General features: G+C 40.8%; 1 long non-coding RNA gene across 1 annotated transcript in view; it reads left to right on the top strand.

The window, feature by feature from the left end:
* The first annotated feature begins 493 nt into the window (after window positions 1-493).
* Window positions 494-5,636, top strand: part of LOC102473850 (uncharacterized) — a 14,759-nt gene continuing 9,616 nt past the window's right edge. Inside the window, exons 1-2 of the long non-coding RNA XR_337686.1 lie at window positions 494-540; window positions 3,829-3,945. This is a non-coding gene — a long non-coding RNA (uncharacterized LOC102473850). The remainder of the gene's footprint in view (window positions 541-3,828; window positions 3,946-5,636) is intronic.

Consider the following 5,636-nt stretch of genomic DNA (forward strand, 5'->3'; position numbering starts at 1 on the left):
CAGAGAGAGTGAGAGAGGAAGTGAGAAAGCAAGTCACTAGGTCCAGGACTCACACTGTGGTTGGCCATGTGGCACTGGCCATGTCCAGGGCCTCAACCACCACGCCACCTGCTGGTCCTGAAAGGAAAACACTTTAATAGAGCTAAGGAGGTTTAATGTACATCACAGAGATACTATGCCTGGAGCAGGATGTAGGAAGAGTCTTGATACCCATGGGTCAAAATGGCCTGCTAATGTTTGTGAGCGTGACTCTCTCCAGACCCATTGGAAACAATTTTGGAAAAAGGAAAAATCCCTCAGCCATCTCTCCTTGTACAGAATGTAAACAGCAACTTCAGGAAAGCCATTGAGCACAGTAATAAGTTATGCTCACAAGAAAGACTCAGCCACTTTCAGAATACATTATTTTCCAAGCAACCTTTCCCCCACCCCCCAAAGATTGCTTGAAATTCTACATTCTATTAGTGATTCTGGAATTGTCTCTTTTACCTGTCAGAAGGTGAGTGGAATAGGTCATGGCTTCTCTCTTTCCACCAGAAGGTACGTTCTTAAGTAAGGTCTCTTTCTAGAATTAATGTGCTATAGGTACATAATTGTTTATCTTGGTATCTGCCTATTTGGGAGCAGAAAAATAGAAGACCAGTTCCTCAGGAAAATAAGCACTATTACACATGCCTGTGTACATGCTTTGTATCTGTCTAGGTTTTCTCTAAGGAAACGTGTCTATATAAAACGTTATCTGGAAGACTTTCTTTCAGTAGTCCTTCAAAATGCCTTCAAATTCACTGTGAAGAGAGGGAGAAGAGTGAGTGAGCATACACATGAAGATGTGGTATTTCATCCTGGATAAAAGACCTGGAATAATTCATTGAAGGAGACGGGGGAATGAGCTAAAATTAACCAAAAAGTTATGACTTCATATACAGCTCCATTTGGGTTCTTTCTCTTACTTTCTCTCTAGTTTCTAAAGTCTTCCTTCCTTTTTGTTCCCAATTACTCTTAGTAGAAATAAGGGGACATGCAGGCAAATATGACTTCATGTACTCCGGAGCCTAACTCCATGGCCAGGGCTTGTTGGAGAGGAGTAGGGGCGTCTTGATGCTCTAGGAATTCACCCTCAGTGGACTGTCAATAGCTTATTTTCTGTTACCCTGAATTGGCCTTCTGTTTTGAAACCCAGCAAAGACCCCCTAATGTATTTTCTAAAGTTCTTGAAATATAAGGTCATTTACATTGTAATGATCCAGAGTAAGTAGTAAGTCTTCAGACTTTGGGTACAATAATGACCAACATGGACCATGAATGAGGGCCATTTGACCTCTAAAACTCTCACATAAAGGAAAGTATAAGGTTTTCATTTCAATATCTAAGATGTTTTGTAGGCTGGAAACTGCTGCTTGTGAGCTCAAAGACCCCAGGCTGAATGGCTCCAGACACCTGAAGAGAAATTTGATTATCTAAGGCCTCACCAATCAAGAATGCCCACGAGATGATCACAAACTCTTGAACCAGTCATTGGACTGATCACAGGCCTGGGACCTCTGCCCCTAATTTTCTCATTAAAAACGCAGGTGGGGAACATCTCGGGGAGCCCAGGTCTTTTCAGCATGAGCTGCCTGCTTTCCTTGCTTTGTGCTTTGCAATAAAGCTGGACTTTCTTTCATCACACCATGTGCCTATGGCTTGGTTTTATAGCGCTTGGGCGAGCGAACCTGATTTGAGTTCGGTAAGAGTTTCCATATTTCAACACTGGAGAAAATACTGAGGAAGACACTGGAGATAAAATATCTTGTTTTACCATCTGAATTGTTGAATAAAACCCAGGAGCACAAATCTGATTTTGTGTAATGTACACAACTCGGTTTTAGAGCAAGTTATTCATAAGTACCAAGTCTGGTTAATATTTGTTTATCTAAGTATCGCACGGTTAACACTTTGTTCTTAAAACCTGTATTATGCTCCTTCTGATAACCAATTCTATGGGCAGCTAAAACTGGTTCTGGGATTGTCAGTCCTATGGATATTACTGGCCTTTGATTTTAAATCTTTTAAGGCAAATGCTGTCTCCTGGAGTTCATAGGCTCTTCATATCAACCATGGGAGAGGGACGACTAGAATTAGAGTACCATGTGGCTTACCAGTGTAAAGATGTTTTTCAGAGGTCTGAGTTAAGTGTCTTTGATTTATTGTGAAGCCTTGGAAACCTCCAGGTGCACAAGCAACTCTATTTCTTTTTATACCACACGAATCTTTTCCTGTATGTTTTTCCTCTCCCGCCCCTGCACATAGATTGACAGCAAACACCCTATTATCTGGATCTGTAGACAAATAAGCTTGAAATCTGAGCAATAACAAGGGCATATGAAAAGAGGCACAGGCCTGCAGGAAAGTCAATGAAAACTGGGTTAAAAAAAATACCCACAAACTTTCTCATTTAAGGAAACATCCTCAGTAGAACACCATGAATCTTGGTGCTGACCACGGATGTCAGCTTTTCTGTTTTCTCCTCCTCTGCAAGATATCTCAGTTGCTTCTGTGATGCAGAAAAAGTCTGGCCTTTGGCTCACATCCCAGGACTATTTCCTAGGTGCCTGAATGCACCTGTTCTGCCATGCCGGCACTCAAAAGTTCCTTAAAAACAAAATATGTGCAACAAACACCAAAGCAAAGAGGTGAAAAGAAATCACACTGCATGTTGAGAAACAATCCATCATTCGCGGTGGCATGTAACCAGGCATTAATTGCCGTGTGAGAAAGAACAAAGCTCTTTTTAAGTCAAAATATTGAGTCTCATGCTGGGTTATAACCTTATGCATTATTTATCTAAGTGGTGTCTAGAAATGAAATAAGGTTTGCAGGATTCTCCCCCCCCCCCATATAGCCACTGCTTCTGACTCACTCCTCTGACTCATCAACCCCACACTGTTCTCGCTGGATGAATTTGGCAGAAAAGCAGGATATTGACCATTAAAACTATTTTATGGGGTTAACTTTCCAATTAGTGCTAGAAAGACTTTCTAGTTTTTGAAATGGGACTCTTGTGATCTACCCAATGAACAAGTCTGGCGTCGTGAATTCACTACAGATGGATTTAAAAATAATTCAACAAAATAATGTGCAACATGGAATAATAAAAACATAGTGGAGTTTTTTTTTTTCCCTCTTCATATTTATGATTTTAAGTTTAAAAGCATAATTAAATGCTACTGTTTTTACAGTAGCATATACAAACTAAGTAGGTTTTAAGCACCTTATTCAAAGCATTAATAGAAGTTTCATGAGGGAATTGGTAATATTATACTGAAGATAAAGAGAGGAGAGTGTGTCCTTTAAGAAAAGTGAATATTTTTCTAATTTTTTTCAACCTTCATGGAATTACTACTATGCTTTTTATGTTTTTATTATTATTATTATTTTTAGTTTGCTATTGGGTGTATGTGCTTGCCCTTGCTAAAGAGAAACAGACAAATGGAGAAAAAGAAAGCAATAAATCACACCCCCTGGGGGGGTGTTGGCCACACCACAATCTAGTCTCCTCTTCTCCTCATTCTCCACTCAGAATTTGGAGTACCTGTGCACACGCAGCCAGCATGATTTTCACGCTTCCAGATCCAGGTTTCCAGGTCCTTGAACCACACAGTAGCCCTGTGGGATCCAAATGCCTTAATTGCCATGCCACCTGCTGACCCAGTACTGTGCTTGCACTTGCTTAATGACACCAATGTAGCCAAGACGGAGGCAAGTGTTTAAAAAAAACTATAGGAAATGGAAAAATTTAGGCCCAACAACAATATCGCTCGTGGCTGAAATGCAGTCTGTGTTCTGCAGATCTGGAACACATGGGAGGCATGGGTTCGATCCCAAGTCCAACCTAACGGCCGTGAATGACAGCACATCCTGTACCCGTGCCACGGAGGGAGGCTGAGGCAGGAGGATTATGACATGGTAAGACCAGGTCTTTAAAAAATAATAAAAAAGAAAAGAAAAGAAAAGAAAAAAAAATGAAAAGGTATTAATTATTCATTATCCTGCTGTTATATATAAAATATTCCCAATAATACAAAAAAAGGACTCCATTTCATCCTGAAAAAAAAAAAAAAGATGTACATCATACAACCTTGTAATTCTTCCAATTCGAATAACACAGGTCGACTAAACTTTTACCCAGAAAAAAAGTTCACATATTTAACTTCTTTTTTTTTCATTAAAGGAAGATGTGCTGCTAACACCTTAGCATATTTTATTCCTATTCTCAGTTTGCATATATGGAAATACCTAGGCTATTTGCTTATCATACTCACTCAGCAGGCTCCTGCCCTGTCCCAGGCACCAACTCCATCCCTGGAGACTATCAGTCAAGACAGAGCTCAAAGTCCTTCCATTTTACTTGACCTAAATCAGACCGTGATGAAGAATCAAGACAAGGGGGGACGAGCAGTTAGCGTAATGGCTATGTTGCTGGACTCCCATGTAGTCGACCGCAGTTTGCGTCCTGGACCTGGTGGCTTAAAACTCACATGGGGCGTGTGTGCGTGCCCAAGATCCCGAGAGGAGAATGGAGGAGAAGGGATTGCGGTGTGGCCATCTCCCCTGGGGGGTGATGTTCTCGCTTTTTGTCTTTCTGTCTCTCTCTGTCTTTCTGGCGAGTGCATGCGCCCTATAGCAAAAACCTCTTAAAAAAAAAAAAAAAGAAGAAGAAGACAAGGTAGTTTTTAATTAAGTGTATTGATTTATTGCATGAATGAGGGAAACAGATACAGAGGCAGACAGACATTCCTGCAACAGGGACCTGATGCCATGATCCACACTCCACCTTGAGCCCACCTGGAATATGGAGAATTTTGAACCTTGCATGGTCGAGAGAGGTCTGTGGACTTGAACTGAGAACCTTCCCAGGTAGACTGCCTTGTAGAGAATCACCTTTTATCACCGCACCATTGTCTGGCTCCCAGAACAAGGTAAACTTTTACCAGTCACCACACTCCCCTTAGATGAATAAAAGGGTACTTGATGTGCAAAGATAAACATGTGTGTACATTTGTTTTATATATGTATGGGTATGTGCTTGTTTATGTCAAAGTCGCAACAAACATTTTTTTGGAGAAGTTTTTGCTATAGGGCACGTACGCTCACCAGAAAGACACAGAGAGACAGAGAGACAGAAAGCGAGAAATCACCCCCCAGGGGGGATGGTCACGCCGCAATCCCTTCTCCTCTCGGGATCCTGGGCACACACGCACATGTGCCCAGCGTGAGTTTAAGCCACCAGGTCCGGGACTCGAACAGCAGTCGACTACATGGGAGTCCAGCGACATAGCCATTATGCTAACTGCTATTCCTAAGCTTTTAATCATTATGTAAGCCCTTGAAAGAAATACATATTTTACATAAATATTAAACACTATCCATATTAGAAGTATTATCAAGATGTTGATACTCTATTAGACATATTTCTCTTTTGACTCCAGACTAGAAGTATTATCAAGATATTGATACTCTATTAGACATATTTCTCTTTTGAGTTCATATATAAGAACACAATAGATTTAGTAAAACAAATCGTCTAATAAAATCAATATCACCCCTGCTCCTGGGATCTGATAAAGTGTGATAACAATCTTATTGAGTGTCTTGTT

The sequence above is a fragment of the Tupaia chinensis genome, unplaced genomic scaffold, assembly GCF_000334495.1.
Source record: "Tupaia chinensis unplaced genomic scaffold, TupChi_1.0 Scaffold148884_1, whole genome shotgun sequence".
Classification (NCBI taxonomy): Eukaryota; Metazoa; Chordata; class Mammalia; order Scandentia; family Tupaiidae; genus Tupaia; species Tupaia belangeri.